We start from the raw sequence: 15,456 nt of genomic DNA, 5'->3' as shown, positions 1-15,456 counted from the left end.
ACACACACACACACACACACAAACCCACACACACACACACACACACACACACACACACACACACACACACACACACACACACACACACATACCGCCACCACTGCATACCTGCACGCTTTCAAAACTTTCTTTTCACTTCTTTTGTTCTCATTCAGAGTTTCTGCGGCTGAATTCACCCAACAAAGAAAAAAAAAAAGAGGAGAAAAGAGAAGAAGGCGCTCTTTCCTCTCTGATCTCAGCGCATCTGAAGCAGGAGAATAAGCGCGCTCTGGTTATGACAGGGTATTGGACCCAGACCCGCAAATTAAAGACTGCTAGCGTGAATTAAAAACCGGTAGCGGTAAAAGTAACAGGACCTCAGCAAATTTGCCTGCGGGTTTTCTGGTTATTTAGAGGAAACTGCCAAGTAGGTGACAGCAAAACCATAAACGCTCAGACAGATGAATATAGGAAATGTAGCTACGGCGTGAAGTCAGTCTTTTATTCTCTCCTCTTCTCCTCATTGTCATGGAAGAAGCACAAAAAAACCCCAAACATTCCGTGCGTAAAGAGGGAGGACAGCACAAAATGGCAGTAAAGTGATCAACATCCCCACATTTTGAATTTTGTCATCTTAATGAAAAACCAGACGACCCCTTCCAAGAATAAAGGCCTAAGTCATTTTTGCCAAAAGTGCTGTTTATTTGTTTTTTCTTTGTTTTGCAAAAATCTTCGCTTTTTTGACAAAAGATGATTTAGGCACAAAAACCACTTTTGACAAAAAAAAAAGACTGCAGCCATTATCTTAGGAAGGTGACAAAATGTTTATTTCATATGAATCTTGATTTCTGATCAAATGATCAATTTTTCCTCTGTTATTAAACGAATTGGACCTGTTTGTATTCACTTCGACTCAAATCTTTAGGAACTTTGTGAAAATCTGATTTAAGAAACGTTGGAGGCCTTTGATGGACGATGGTGTTGTAATTCTTTCGTTTTCTGCTGGATCCAAAACTGTTCTGTCAGCCAAAGAAAATGCAGCATATTTGTTTCACTTCCATGAGTTAAAAGTCCTTGAAAATAGAAACAAATGGAAATCTGTCTGAAAGGAAACATGAAAAACCTGACTGCTGCATCTCTTCTACCTAATTATTCACTTTATTTACAGCAAATGATACCAAAAGACAGGTGAGTGACATTTAAAATGCATATAGTAGAAGTATTTTTGCCATTTATTGTTTAATTTCTATCATTTCAGGACTGCAGCAGAAATGTGACATTATGCGGAGCTTCGTTTCTCGTTGCTGCTGTGAGCAGCATTCAGGTTATGGCTGAAGTCTTCATAAAGAGTAATAAAGTAAAACCACACGACCGTATTGACATAAAAAACTGACATTAGAACAAAAAGTATCTTCATTCCAACTATCACCAACATGAACATGTGGAGTTAGCAAGATGGTCATAACGTTACAAACTGTAACCACAAATATGAACTCAGACTAGATGAGACTGAAATGGATGTTTTCATCAATCAGTCCCACGTTTGGTGTTAAAGGAAGTGGATAAATTCTGATGCTGACCCCGTTAAACCCGGTGGAGGTTGTGTGGTGCTGTGGGCCGCCTTCACTTGAAGAGGGGGCCTGCAACCAACGGCGACTGGAGCTGCAAGTGGAAGATCTCCAAACTAGATCTTAATAACTTTGTCCAAAAAATGAAAAAAATAATAATAACCAAATAATTTATTTAAGTACAGATACAGCACTATAGTTTAACAGTTTCTAACTCTGTTCCTCCTCGTCTTCATGTTGGCTCTTTAAAGCCTGCAGAACTCTGCTAGATGAAACCACAGACTCTCTGGGACAGCAGCAGATTCTGAGTCAAACTGTTGTGACCTCTGACAGAAAACTGACCATGTTTTCTCACTGAGACTTTTAGGAGAATCATAATTCAAAACATAAAGATAAATGAGAAGAGAAATGGTTGATTGGACATTAAATGAGCATTTCTTCTTCTCTGCACTACAAACTATTATTTCTTACCTTGGAGTCTAAGCTGCTGTTCTACCAGATGAATTTGAAGGCTTTGTCTATAATAAATCTGTCCGCTTCACGCGCTACAACACTCCAACCAGTTCGGGTTTAACTTTGCGTCCTCCGTTGTTTGCATGAACGTGTGAACAGTAACGCTGTAGGAAAGCTCATTTCATTACAATTTTCTGCTAAAAAGGAAAAATGGCCCAATCTTTCCACTGCAGCGCGCGCGCGTGCGCGCGCACACACACACACACACACACACACACACAGGAGCAGTACTATAGCAGCAGTTGTTGACAGACAATCGCCGCAGCCTGTGAACACCTTGCCGAGGTAAATCCTCCGCAAACGAGCTCACCCTGCGCGGCTCTGCAGCTTACCTGCTGCTGCCTTCACCTGTCCGGGGGCGCGTCGCCTTCCCACGGGGCTTCCACTGGACCCTTCATGCTGGGAGCTTTAACTGAGGAGGGAGGGGAGGGGGGCCGGTCGGGTGGGGCGGGGGTAAGGGGGCTCACTCGGTACCCACGGTTCCGACCGTGTCCGCTTCCCCCATGTATCACCGGGGAGATTACCGGAGCGCCGTCTCTGTCCCTCCTGACTTAATCCTGCCCTCTGGGAGAGGTGACGTCACGCCATCAATCCATCCGCAAGCTGTCCACGTCCCAGCAGGCATGGACGCAAATCCCCTGGAGGCAGCACGCGCACCCCTACACACACGCCACACACACACACACACACACACACACACACACACACACACACACACACACACACACACACACACACACACGCCACACACACACACACACGCCACACACACACACACACATAAATGCGGAGTTAATTTGCTGCGGGTCAACACACTTTTGATCTTTGTCCCCAAAATAAACCTCGAGGAGTCTCTGAAGGCGGAACCAAAGTGAGCAGAACTAGAACCAGAACCAGAACCAGAACCAGGCAGCAGGATGGAGCAGCTTCCTGATGCTAACCGGGTTTCATCTCTTAGATGGAGGAGAGCGGAGGGGAGAGTTTATTCAACTACTGACAAACTTTTTTAGCTGTGGCATTCTTTTTTTTTTTTTTTTTTTTTTTTTTTTGCAACTGTTCAGAAAGGCAAAACTAATCCTGGTGTCAGCCGTCACCAGCAGGGGGTGCTAAAGTACCAGTGCTGAGGTCAGCAAAAAAAAAAAGTTCAACTCTGCAGCGCCTTACAAAAGTATTCACTCCCCTTGGATTTTTATTTTTTTAATTTTTTTATTTATTTCACATTTTGCCCCGTTTCTATTTTCTTTATTGATTGGGATTCTTTATCATTTACAAACACTGAGTAATACATGCTGGTGTTATGGAAGAAACGTGATGCGTGATGTTGTAAATCTGGAAAAAAAATAAAAATAAAAATAAATGAATCTCAAAATTTTGATTTTAATCTCAAAATTTTGTCTTTTTTTTCATCAGGATTCTGACTTTAATCTTTTGAGATCAAAAGTCAGAATTCCAAGAGGAAATGTAATGAATTCTGTGAAAAAAGCCAGATTTTTATTTTTTTTATTTTCCACTAACTGTCTTCTGCATTGAGCAGTAAAAATATGAACCAGATTTATTCACCACGTTTATCCACACAAACAAGGAATTTGACTTTGGTTCCACTTTCTTCTCAATGAAGACATTTTTAAATACGAATAAAAAGAAAAGTAACATTTTTAGAAAATAATTCAAGCCGCATCTTTTCGGGTTTTGCCTCAATCGGTTCTGCACATTTCATTCATTTCCTATTTCAAACTCAAGCTCATTCAGACTGAACAGAGTCACTTTGGACCGACAGTCTAACACATTTCATTTCAGTTCTGGTTGTGCGTTTATGCCTTGAGCCTCCTTCCAAATCAAGTTCTCCAGGTTTCCAGTGAGGATTGTACCCACAGCATGATGCTGCCCTCGCCGTCTTTCATGGTCGGGGTGTTTGTCTTCAGAGGGAGGCGACGTTTATACAGAAACCAAACAGTTTGTAGAGTCCAATTTTTTGTTTACAATGTTTTGACCTTTTGCATAAATGAAATATAGAAAACATACATTCCAACAAACGTTGAACACCTCCCATCCACAATCAGCATTCGGGGTGTAAAATGAAATTCAGCTAAAATAAAAAGCAAAAGGAAAAATAAAAATAAACAAAAAGAGTGGTGTAATGAAGAGTTAATGGGACTATTTTTACTTCAGCGCTTTATTAAAAGTAGCACCACAACTAGTACTTTATTTGGCACTGCACTGTTTTGAGTATCTATTGAATATTTATTGAGTATTTTAATAATTAGCATGTAGCGTTTTGATGCAGGTTCTGCACAGCTGCTCCTCAGTAAGAAGTGAGGTGGAGGCCTGTGAGGGAAGGATAACTTACTCAGAGTAAAGAACTTCAGTAAGAGCTTTTTTTTTTTGTTTGTTTGTTTGGGTTTTTTGGTGGAATCTGGTAAGTGTGGATGCAAAAATGATGTGGAGGTGCTCAGAGTGACTCACCTGTTGGTTTCTCTCCAGGGCGTCTGGACAAATACTTCCCCCGGGGGTCCAGATGCCATTTATAGGTTCTGGGGGAGGCCATGGAGAAGTGGGGGGAAGGTTTTTTTTGTGGTGTTTCATAAAGACGCTTCTGCTGTAAGGATAAAACATAAAATATGTATAAAAAGTAAATGTGTTCAGTAAATGTATTTGTGAATTGGTGAAGTTCCCTGTGAATTGAAGGGAACTTCACCAATTTGATGTTTAATTCAGCTGAGACTATTTAAAGCTATGGTTGTATGTTTCGTTGGTTCTAATGATGAATAAACCAACGTTGCTGCCTCAACATTCATCTGCACCTCAAAGGACCGCCTTGTTACAAGAAAACACATTCATAAATATCATACAGTTTCAATCATTCAACTCCAAAGCCTAGACAAAGTATTGCTCTTTTATAAGAAATACTAGTTACATGAATTAATATTAATCTTATTAGGTGCTGCTCATTTACTTTGTTCCATTCCACTCATTCGTATCAGCTTGGGTACTTTCCAAAAAAATGGCATAAATGTCTTGCATGTTAAATGTTCTGCTTTTTCCTCTGACCATAAATGTTCATTTCTCCAAAGCAAAGCAGGAAGTCATTTCCTCAGTGGTCCTGTTTACAGATTCTCCAGGCTGAGCCGTGGAAATCCCGACTCTGCATAACTTCTGAGGTCCTTCCAGAACAGCAGTTGTTTCCTCCAACAGGGACTGCTTGTGTGTGTATTTTTTTAGGTGTGCATATATGATCACTTTTTTGTCTTCCAGGCTAATTGCCTATTAAGCCTGTGGAAGGCCTCCAGTGGCCTTCTCCATCCACTTCCCCTTAGTTCTGTGTGGGCAACATCTACACAATCTATTCAGCAAAATGCTTCCTTTCTTAAAAAGGATCCAGCAGCGGGAGTGAAGTGCTGTGTGCAGGTATTTCGGTCCCCATTTGGAGCCGTTATTGATTGGTAAGTCTCTGGAAGTCGGTGAAAGTACCTCGCCAGCATTCTGACCCTGCACACCGACCCCGAAGCTGCGTTCGCTTCCACACAGACACACAGCGGTAAAAGAGAAACGCTCCAACTGAACAACAGTCCCTCGAGGCTCTGCCAAGTGCTGCGCTCTGCAGCCGCTGTTATTACGATTAGCTTTTTTTTCTTCTTCTTCTTCTTCTGAAAACAATAAATCTATAGAGAGCTGCCTTGGATTCCACAAGGGTTACACTGCATGTCTACCTAAAAACGATATGATTTATACCAAACAAAAGCACTTAAGTAAGAAAAACGGGGAATTTAAAGTTTATTTATATCATATCTTACTGCTGGCTGGAGTCCAAAAGGGGCAGTACTATGTCTTTCCAAGCACAGCGGGATCTTATAGTTAGCAATACAATTCCATCAGTTGTTAAAAAATGCTACCTTTGTAAATATGACTTGTTAGAAATTTTACTTTGTAATTTAACACCTTGAAATTGGGCTTTTGTCTCTTTAAAAAGACAAAGAGACTCTGTTTTTTTTTCTGAAACTCCACATTCAGGAAGTCATCTCTCCTCTATTAGCACTTTAACAACATTTGTCCAGCAGTTGAAGGAGCTCCTACAATGAGCTCAGCAGATACTCAGTTCCACCAGGTGTTTGCTAATTGCTGCTGACTAGTCTGAAGGAGCCAAGAGGAAGAGTCACTGGGTAGTTCTCTATGAGGAGGAAGCTAAGAAGCTTGAAAGCTGCTGCTATGAGGAGGAGCTTCGTCCTCGAAGGTGGAGCTAGGTCCAGCAAGGTGTTTTGCCTGAATGGTTGCCATGGAGATTAATGGCTTTCTCGTGAAAGAACCAAGCAACACTCCAGGTAATACTTTGATGAGGGAATAACAATATAACATGATGTAAAGCTGAAAAAAGCAGATTTTTCATATCACTATCCCTTTAACTTCAAGTTAAAGGGATAGTTGAAGTTGCTGTAATGAATTCCACATTTTTAGAATAAGGTCTTAAATGTGTTCATCTAATTTCCGGTTGCACACTTTCAGAAAAGCAGCCTTCTTTTTTCCTCTGCTTGTGGTTACCTTTGCTGTAATTCAATTTATTTTGTGTTCATTTGAAAACGATTGCTTTATTATACAGCTGAAATGAGATGTTTTTACGCACAGCATTAGACACATTGGCTTTTCTTTTTTTGTGTCCAATTTGAAAGTCAGACGACATCTCTCCTGTCAAGGTTGGTTAGGAGAACCAGGATGATTAATGTGTCTAAATGTCTCAGAAAAGGGAGGATTTCCTTTAAGTCAAATCTGTTCAAATTCAGAAGTTTACACACACTGTCCTCTCCTCTTCTCTCTGTACACAAATAGACCAGTCGTAGCTCGTTCTGCCTGTGTCTGCTCAGCACCTCTTACTGATAAGGCATTTCAAAATGTGCTCATACATTTTGGTTAAATGAATATCTTAAATATGAAATTATAAATGAGTGGCTATTGGGTTAGTGTATGACATTCATTAAGACTTAAAGCTGCAGTGTGTAACTTTTATTTTTAAAAAAAGCTTTTTACATAAAATTATCATTATGTTGTGACAGTATAATATGACACAAACTCCTCGGATGTGCTGTCAAATTTGATATTGACGCTAGCTTTGTTTTCATTACAAACTTTATCCACCTTCTGCTAAAGTCTAAACAACACAATTTCACTGTTAAATAAGAAACGCAATTAAAATCACAGATTAATATATTTGTTCATGATAAGTCTATTAAAAATCACGCAGCAACATCATCCTCCAACTACTTCCTGTCATCTTCTTCTTCATGTGACAACATCCCGTTGTGACTCGTGAGTTTTGCGATAAGCACCAATTTTGATACGGCCAAAAAAAACAACAACAACAAAAAAACATCTCATCCCAGCACCAAACCTTTTTATCCAAAAACAAGTTTTTTCAAAATTGTTGTTTTGTCCATTAAGCAAAGTTTATTTCAAAATGTCAAATTGTACAGTCAGTGGAAATGCAGCTGGTGTCACGACATAGAGACATTTTTAGCAAATATGTAAAATTACATGTTTTTGTAAAAGTTACACACTGCAGCTTTAAGTACCAGGTAAAAGTGACAATGCAAATCTTTTGCTGAGTTTGCTGCAGAACACTTAGATAGAACTGGTTCATCATGTTTTATCTGTTATGAGGCTGAAAGGAGAAGAACAGCAAAGGTAAGAAAACAACTTGTTTTCTCCCAGGCCTGCTGACTGTGATAGTGTCCTAAGTGTTTCATGAACTTCCCCTATAGGAAGCAAATATTTGGCCTGAGACATTCATCACCTTTTTTTTTGTTGTTGTTGAAATGCCACAGGAAGACAGTCTGCTGACTCAACAACATAGTAAAATGGTGAATAATACTTGGATATTGTTCAGTAGGCTCCAAAAATGTCTTTGAAGTTTAATATCCTCATCCCTTCTGCTGCTGAAATCTCGTTTCGCCTTTAGTGGCGTCTTGGGGAGTCTTGGAAGTTTTCGAGCTCTGAAAACCAACTCACTTCCACAGGAGGATGTGGCGGGGAAACTTCGGATTCCAAGTTTTCAGGTTCAGACTGTGATGAGGTGGTCGTTAACCCGCTCCGCATACGAGACACATGAGTCGTGGGTAAACAGAAAGAGCGGAGGGAAGACAAGGAACGGAGAGGAAATCCTCTGTTTGAATGCCAAGCTGTGAGTGCCATTCTTTCCCTTCTGTTATTATTTCCTCCTTTGTGCAACACTATTCTGCACTTTCATCTCTCCACCTCTGATTTTTGTGTGTTTCACGGCATGCCTGTGTGAGCCACTGAGTGCGCACGTGCCAGTTTGACCTAAGTGAAACGATTCTTGTTGTGTCTCTGAAAAATGGAAGAATGATTCTGTAATCGAGGCACTAAAAGGGAGAATAAGGGAAAGACGTGATTCTGTTGGAAAATGAAAATGACAAAAGGCAAGCAATTTCCGAGAAAAGCAAAAATGGATGCCCTAGTCCATGGGGCATCCTCTTTAAATTCAAGCATTACATACCTAGTGTGTAAATGAAATTCTAGAGGTTTTCTGATATACTTAGTTTTTCAACAAATTTTAGATTAGTAAAAATCCTTTGAATCAAGAATCACAAACAAAACATGCAGGAGAGGCGATGCTGAGAACAAACCCCCCACACAAGCTTAAAGCTGCAGGATGTAGCATTTATATTTGATAAAATTATCATTATGCTGAGACAGAATGATGTAAAACAGATCATCTGTGAAAAAAATCCAGCTCCCAGTGCTCCCAGTACCAACTGCAGAAATACACCACTCAGTCATAAACAACCAATCAGAGCCAGGAGGAGGGTCTTAGCGCTGTCAATCACTCTCGTGCGCAACCCTTCCCATTTGCTCTGTGCCAAGCTACTAAGCTGTCACTACAACATAGCATGACACAAATGCTAAAGCTAGTTCGCATGGCTGCCAATGTTGGTGGATAAATAGTTTTCCTGTAAAGGTAAGTTGTTTCTCTGCCATTAGCACATTGAGCAGCATTGATTGACAGCGCTATGCCCCTCCTCCTGGCTCTGATTGGTTGTTTTTGGAGCGGTTCATTTCTTCAGATGGTAACAGTAGCACTGGCAGGTGGTGGAGTATAGTTTTTTTTCCACTGATTATCTGTCTCATATTACACTGTCACGACATGGTGACAGTTTTAGCAATTATGGGGGAAACATTTTTTTGACATTTAATCTAAACCTTCATCAGATAATCATTAACAGTGTTTCTGACAAGATGGTCTGTGCACTCTGTGACTTTATGATCTTCTGTAACCAAAGAACTTCTATTACCTTAAGAAAAAAAAAAGATTATTTCAGGAGTCAAATTATGTTTGGGCATGATTGAAGTAACCTCAGGTTTTCTGATGACCTGAAAAAATAAATAAGAAATGTTTTTTTGTTTCTTTTGTTTTTTTTTTACTTTTGCAATAGCAGGGTAACTGGATAGAAGAAGTCTAGAGAGAAGTGAGGCTACAACATTTGCATGAAGTGGAAGCCATAAAATGCGTGCAAACAGAGCAAACAGAGCAATGACCGTTGGCACGACTGAATCGTCCTGTTCACACCGTCCTGCTGTGTGGAAGCTGAAGTGTGCACCGAGCTTTCCTTCGCCGACACAGCAGTTCTCCAGGAACTGCATTGTGTGTGTGTGGGTGTGCATGAGTCTGTGTGTCTGTTTTTAATTTAATAACAACACAAATCTGTTTACATTCATATTATATGGCTTTGAACAGATAAGGTTTCAGAGCGGGGTCCTGACCTTAGAAGGTCAGCATGAGGTCATTGGGGTTAAACTTAGTCCCCATAACTTCATATTAGAGAAAATGTAAAATCCTCTGAAATGACAGGAACTCAGCAGAGTCTCCATTGGCCTCTGCTCCCTGCAGATAGGCTTCCTTTCAGAGAAGCAGCAGAAATATGCTGTATGGATCTTACACACTGTGTGTGTGGGGGTGCGTGTGTGTGTATGGGGGGCTGCAAGCGTGTGTGTATGTGTGTCCTTGTATTTAATACATTGGTCCATTTTGTCAATAAACACCATGTTGTGAGAACCAAAATGCCCCACAACATGAAGTGCTGTTTATGGTTTACGATTAGGGTTAGGAACAGAGTGCACTGTAAAAACACCCCGTCATACCAGGTACTTTTGGTCTAGTTTCTATATTAGTACTCTTACAAGTAACTTTCAGCAAGAAATAGGAGCTTGTTATAAATTTGTAATATTGCTGAAAAAGTATTGGTTCCATTGACAGATTATTTCACTTATAATATTGGAAAAGTGTTTTGTAATAAGTGAAATAATCTGCCAATGAAGTACCCTTCATCAATATAGAGAAATTATTGTTTTTATATTACTGCACCTACACCTTCTCAATGATCAATAAACTTTCATTTCTAACAAAATATTCATTTTGATACGACTGAAAAACCATGTCATCCTCATGCAAAAACTTAAAAATTGTGATTTAAAAAAAAAATCCAGTGTTTGCATTAAGCAAGTTTATTTTCTTTATTTCCAATTCCACAATTATGCTCTCAGTGAAAACGTAACGTGTTTTAGCCTGTTTTCGCCCAGTTGCTTTATTTTCTCATTTTGTCTATTTCATCTCTATTTACTCTGACCTTAACAGAGACAAGTGGAGTCTGCAGACTGTTAGTTGTGACTAAGAGTCTGTGGGTTAGTTGTGACCTCCTGGATGAGCCGTTGCTGTTCTCCTGCATTTTGTTCAGGCGCTCACTCTCAGGAAGATTCCCAGCTCCATGTTTTCACTGCGGCCTTCTGACTGGCGGACAGAGACATGATCTGTCCTGTCCAGCTCAGTAGCTCCCTGTGTCCCTGTGCAGGACAGAATTCATTTTAAAATGTTACTGATAGCTTATAAAAGGACGTTCTCCTTGTACCTGGAGCCGACCAGCTGCTTGCATTTGTCTTAAACACCAGGCGAAAGTTTAAAAGAGAGTCAGTCTTTTCCTTTGTGGCTGCAAAACTTTCTTTAAACTCAGATCTCCACTTCCTGTTTCAATGTCTCCTTCCTTTGCCTTCGATTAGTTGTGTTAATTTGCTTTTCTGTTGCCTCTGCTCTAACTGTCTGCTGGACGTCTGAGTTTTTATTTACTTTTGTTTGATTCATTTCTCATTAACATGTACGGCACTTTGGCAAGCTTGCGTGTTTTAAAATGTGCTTCATAAATAAACTCGATCTTGTATTCTTGTAGAGCAGGAAGTTATGATTTGTGAAGAAATATTACTTGGAAGAAAAACACCAATTGTAAGAACATCTTAACTTTTTCATACCATGTTGGTGTGGACAGACTGAACGAGGAAAGTAAATAAAAAATGCTAACATGCACTTGTTTCTGTCAATTCCTTGATTCATTTACTGTCTATAACAAAAAAATTACTTCATTTACTTGACTTATAATTGCAGCAGCACCCTCATTTGTCACTTGAATCTGCTGCAGATTTATTATCAGACTGTAAAACATCAGCTGTCATGTCTAGTATCAGATCTGACTGGTGTGGCCTGTCGGATCAGATTAATGTCCTCTTCCTCCTCTCAGCCCTACTGCGTCCTGCGTCAGTCAATGGTATTGATGACAAGATGCTAATAGCAGATGCTAATAGGGCCGCTATGACTAATAGGCAAAGGTTCTCATTGATCTGCAGAGTTAGCATCCAAGGCTTAAACTGCAGACTCAGCCACAGAGTTGGAGTAAAAGTGCCGCCGTTGCTTGGTGAGGAAGTGGAGAGGAGAAAAATGAAGCAGCGTCTTCTGCTGGAGAACAAAGATGAAAATGTTTGCTTCAAATTTATGCTGATTTTTTTGTCTTCACATTACAAGATATGTGTAGCTATTTTTTAAAGCAGGGATGCTACACATGCATTTAAAAGCAAAGGTAAGTGTATTTCAAATTTGATAGATATAAAGCATTATAACTAAATCTATAAGTTATAATGCTTTATAACTTATAGATTTGGTCTCATTTAGTCTCATTTGCTGTTCATGTAAAGTTGAACACATCCCTTAATTTGACACATTTTACATAAAATTCTTAAACACCTCTTTAGTGACCTCATAGATTATCAATCAAGCAAATTAAGTTAACTTGTTGATGTGATCAAAAGTTCTAATGATTGATTTAGTCTTTCCAAAATTATATTTGTTTTATGTAAAATCAACTTTTTTGAGCTTTATATCATGCTATGATGTCATTCCCTCATCAAAACGTTGCTGAGTGAGGGAGTGTTGCTCAACTCCTCCACTCAGCTCCTTCAGACTAGCGTCAGCAATTGGTTGAGCTGATTACAGAAGCTACTTTTCAGTGCAACACTGGTAAAATTGTTGTGAAAGGGTTAATAGAGGAGCCATGTTGCAATAACTTCCTGAAGGAAGTTTCAGAAAGAGCAGGAGTTTCTTAAAGAGACAGAGGCTAAATTTCAAGGTGTTAAATTGAAGTCACATTTCTTTCAAGTTCTATTTGATGTACAGCATTTTTCTAACCAGTGAAGGTAACTTTATTATGCCATAAAATGGAATAACATGGCATAATGTTACATGAAAAACACATTATACTGCCCCTTTAAAGAGGCTGATAGAGATATAAGCAATCATGTTGTTGGTTACTTTGCTAAAAAGTCATTTCTTCTCACTGAACTTTTCCCCATGTTTAAATGTGCTCATGTTGAAAGTTTGAAAATGTCAGTGTGATTTAATGCTATGAAAGTAACATGTGAATTTCTTACAACATTTGTACACATTTATACTTGAAGCCCCAACACATTTGTCCGAAGCTGGATGTTCCGATGTCGATCCTCCTCACCAGCTGATAATCACAAGGAATGCAGCTCCTCCCTCTTGTTCCTCATCTCTATTTGCTGTTTGTCTTGTTGCCTCGCTTACACTCAGGTGATTTCACTTATTCAAACTCATTAGACTGTAACTGAGTTTGATGCTTTTTTGGTGAAAAACAACAAGGATCCGGACAACGAACTATTTAGAGTGAAAATATGTGACTTTGTACTTGGGAACAGATGGATTAAGAGGGTGAAAATGGGTCAGCCTATATGAAAAGTACCAGGAGGAGGTCAAAGAAGAAGAAGAGAAGAAGTTCCCCAGAATTCTCACTGAACCAGGAAGATGGAGCTCATCACCCAGTTCTATAGTCCTACACTGAGAGAATAGACTTTAAAATACTGCTGTTAGTTTATAAATCACTGAACGGTTTAGGACCACAACATATTTAATATCTGCTGTTGTTGTATCAACCTTCCAGAACCTCTCAGGTCTTCTGCTCCTGGTTCTATTCTGCATTCCCAGAACCAGAACCAAACATGGAGAAGCAGCATTCAGCTTCTATGCACCACAAATCTGGACCAAACTTCCAGAAAACGGCCAAACAGCTGAAACACAGAGCTCCTTTAAATAAATAAATAAAGCCACCTGTTCAGAGTTGCCTTTCATTCATCCTAACTGTAACATTGATCAATTTTAGTGTTTATTCAAATATTTTCTGATGATTTTTTTAGAGGACATTTGAGAAAATATGTTTATTGCTTGTTTATGTTTTTATGGTGAACTGCCTCTTGCTGAAATCTGCTACACGAATAAACTTGAATCACCAAGTAGAATCACTTTTAATTTGAAGTGACCTGCAGAAGCAGAACAACTGTAAGAGTTGAACTGAGCTCCGCGCATGTTTTTGACTGACTTACTAGCTTGTAAAATCTTGTAAAATATGATTTTTTTTTAAAAAGTAAAATGGAAAAAGATAAAGGGAATTTTGTACAGCATATAACATATTATTGATCGTCTTTCTGAGAAAATAAGTGACGTTCTATAAATTCTGCTGGCCTTCGTCGAATGCATTTTTTTTCTTATTCAGTAAAGTAAATAATTTTTTTTGATGGCGTCTTCCACAGATAACGATAGTAAAGTTCTCTGTGATATCAGAGCCAGGAAATGAAAACATATTAATTGGACAAAAATCATAAATGATGCAGATAAAACAACTACACAATGATGTATGAAACGACTGTGGAGAACTACAGTATCTGGTCATGTTTGTTTAACAAAATTTAGCTCTTGCTCTTGGAATGAGAACAAACACAGATGGACATTTTTCTGCCATCTAGTGGCTCGAAATACAGGTAAGTGAGACAACAGTTTAATATTCTTTGCACATGCAATAGCAACAAATATGTCTTTAAATTAGATATTTTTTGTTAACTAACTTTGTTAACTTTTTTTTGACCTGTTGATGAGTTAGGCTACTGTAAAACATTTGTTGAAGAAAGTGTTCTTAAGCTAGTTGTGATTACATAAATTATTCTTTACATTTCTATCAAAGACAATATCAGAACAAATAAAAACATATTAAAGGCTGAATGGCTCTGGCAGTTTCTGCTACATGATGTTATTCCTACTATATGCTTAAACGTAAATTTTTATTTTTTTTTTAAACAAATCAAAATGAGGAAAGTTGTATACCATTTAATGAAAGGGGAAACTCCAGTACCATGACCTTAGATACCAAAGAGCACAGTCATATCAAAAAGTTTGATGATCATTAAGCATCACGTTTTGAGGCCTTCAATATTTTATTTGACAGATTTATGATTTTATTTAGCATATTCCTGTCTTCCAAAAATTTCAAAATAGAACAACTTCACAACTCTTTATTTGTCCTTGTCAAATACATCCAAAAAAGTGCATGAGTCCAATGTTGAAACTTTATTACTTCAATGTATCGTGATGGACATCAACTTCTGAACCAAATCCTGACTCAGCGCTTTAGTTTTATGACTGCATTTCAAATATTTTAAACTGATAACTTGCTGCATAGTTATCAGTTTAGTGACGTTGAGCTCCATCATGCTGGAAAATCCACAGATCATCACCAGAATAATCTTGAAGCTGCTTTTCATTTCTCTCTCTCTTTCTCTCTGTCTTCGATGTGGTTGGTACCAAATAGGACACATGGTGTTGCTAATCTTTATTTCAGAGAACAAAAGTTTTCAAACATCTAAAACAGTCAGAAGGAAAATTGATCAGAGAAAAAAAAACTTTAGAATAGTCCTGCACCCGTTTCTCTGATTAAAGCTGGTGGCGCCATGTTTCTTCATGATGCTCTGTTCACTAATGTTCTCTAACTCTGAGTCCTTCACAGAAAAACTGGGAAAAAGTTGGACTCTATGTACTAATTTGGTTACCTTCTAAGTATCCTAATTTATTTTTTAGCTTATTGAAAATCATGTATTACTCTCTTTCCACTTAGTGATTAATATCTATTTCATATTGGTCTGTTGCATAAATTTTTTTAAAAAACATACAATTTTGCTGCTTTAACATGAAAAATGTGAAAAACGTGGTGTCTTGCACACTTTTAAA

This window comes from Xiphophorus couchianus, chromosome 5, assembly GCF_001444195.1.
Source record: "Xiphophorus couchianus chromosome 5, X_couchianus-1.0, whole genome shotgun sequence".
Classification (NCBI taxonomy): Eukaryota; Metazoa; Chordata; class Actinopteri; order Cyprinodontiformes; family Poeciliidae; genus Xiphophorus; species Xiphophorus couchianus.
This window is presented reverse-complemented; position numbering follows the sequence as displayed.